Raw genomic sequence first — 2469 nt, forward strand, 5'->3', positions numbered from 1 at the left:
GGGGGGTGGGGGGTGGGGGGGTTAGGATTCATAAAAAAATGCAAACATTCTTTTGAGTGTGTTTTTTATGATTTATCAGGGATTCCTGTTCATATATTACTAAAAATGCATCTCTTTCATTTTTCCTTTTTTTTTTTTTTTGTTTCGAGGGGACCACCGTTTCCCGTTCCTCCCATCTTCTTCGCCTTCTCAACTTTTATAATCTCATTTTTCTTTTTTTCTGAATTTTTAAGTTTCTCTGACATTAAGCGTTTACTATTTGAAAGCGCTTGCCATTTCACGAGAAAATATTAAAATCTGAAGATGAAGTCAACAATTTGGAATATACACGTATTTGTCAAATATGTTTAAATAGAGCGAAAAGTGCAATTGACTCCTACTAGATGGCGCAACTTCCAACTTTCATCCAACGAAATGTAATTAATTATCAGCAACTATTATCTTTCTTAGGGAAAGATAATAGTTGCTGATAAAATATTTTAATCAAGGTTAATAAACAAAATTTTTGGGGTCCTTTAATAATATTAATTATTTATATATTTAAATACTGTTCTCTTGTTGCATATTAAAGTAGGCTATCAAAGCTTGAAAGGCGAAATAGAAAAGGTGGTATCGCCGGGAGTTTGGCCGGTCTCTTGTAATCCAGGTCTTGAACTGGAGGATAGTTTGAGGACTGGAGTCCTATTTCGCAACGTTCCTATGTCGATCGGATGTCCGCACTACGTACGGCGTCAATATGGCAGCTTGGAGGGTGCTCCGAGTTATCAGGTTGACTAAGGGCAGAAAGGCAGCAGGCAAAAGCATCCGCGTCGTGTAGGAGTGGGATCGCGTCTGTGAATAGGCGTTGAGTGACAGCCAGTTCAATAAAACCGGACCCAGTTCTTGTTTTTAAATTTTCCGTATTCTTAATTAAAAAAAAAAAAATTGTGGTCGTGTATTTTAACAATCATCAAACATTAAATAGCATTTATACATATTAATAAAATGTTACCGTCTGTAATTAGGAATAATATTTAACTTATAACTAATGTTAATACAACACTATCATTAAAAGAAGCACGATAATAAACATTTTTACAATCTGATGTTTATTTTTCTACATATCCTTTTGTTAGTGAATTTTATGTATATTTCATAAGATTGATGAAGTTTAGCTTTCGCGTATGCTTATGTATGATGAGTTTTATCTCCTGACGTATTCTGAAAAAGTATATCACGTGATCACTTTCAGAAAGGTGCTTTAGTCTTTCGAGAAATACAAACTTTTTTATAAAATGCAGTAATTACAATTCAATGAAACCAATTTAGTACATTATAACATGATCACAGGTTAACATATTGTGTAATACGTAATAAGGGAGTGTGCATTTGGTATAAAAAGCAAAGAGAACATTATGTAATCTCAATGATTAAATTGCAGACTAAAAAAGAAAAAAAAACAGAGCATGCGCAGCAAGTTCTGCTTTATACAGTATAAAACAAAAGTGTCACAGAAACCATTGAGGAATCAAGATTTCTTCCGTAGAGAAAATAAAGACGAATGCAAACATAATATTATTGGGTTTCCAATAATTCAAGTCTGGTGACGTCAACTGTGCTAAACATCTTACAAACGTACATCAATGATCAAAACTGATTTCAAAAATGTATGGTAGCAATGAAATTTTCGTGCAACAAAAAAAAAAAAAAAAAAAAACACGCACACATCACAGATCGCCTTTTAAATGTTTCATTACGGATTATTCAAGCATTTTCAACACAAGATTTGACCGGCGATGGTCTACAGCAAAAACTTTTATTTTATTTTATTTTATTTTATTTTTAGAATTTGTGGTCAATAACGGTCGTAATGCTGTTCCACACCCTCCTTACTTCCCATTAAACCTATAATTACAAAATAGTAGAGGTTTTTCTCAAATACGGATCTGAATCAAATGCGCTTACTAATCCACAGCACGTAGAGTGTAGGGCGGAGAAGTTATCTACTTAGCCAACGGTGACGACAATAATATATATTTGTTTATAAGAAAAATAAATAAACAATAACAATATTAAATGCTTCGGTCAATTGCTGCACACAGGAAGTTCTGTCTGTCTGTACAAATCTCAGCCGACAGCGATCTCGTTCCTGACAGACTGTCTCGATACCACAGTTATGCCTTTGACAAGAATGTGGGTTATTTTTCCACTGATTAAACACCCGGATTATCTCATCTTTTTAGAAACCATTTAGCTCTGTTTTCAAAATTGTGGCCACAGCCAGACGGGCACCCCACAACGAGCCCTTTATCGAACTCCAAATATCCTTTAGGATATTTTTCCCATTCTGATAAACACTACTGACGATTACTGACCAGCAGCAACCTTAAATACTTGTCTAGAACACGTGGTTAACCTTGTGACCAAGTATTTTGCGTAGACCCTGCGTAATTGACGTTTACTTACATCTGCTGGCCGGTATGTGTAGTT

At 34.7% G+C, this 2469-nt stretch overlaps 1 pseudogene; it reads left to right on the top strand.

Moving 5' to 3' along the window:
• The first annotated feature begins 614 nt into the window (after positions 1 to 614).
• Positions 615 to 884, top strand: LOC150093370 (signal recognition particle RNA; annotated as a pseudogene).
• Positions 885 to 2469: the final 1585 nt, after the last annotated feature.

This window comes from Typopeltis vanoorti, chromosome 24, assembly GCF_054136105.1.
Source record: "Typopeltis vanoorti isolate ZY-2024b chromosome 24, IOZ_Tvanoo_1.0, whole genome shotgun sequence".
Classification (NCBI taxonomy): Eukaryota; Metazoa; Arthropoda; class Arachnida; order Uropygi; family Thelyphonidae; genus Typopeltis; species Typopeltis vanoorti.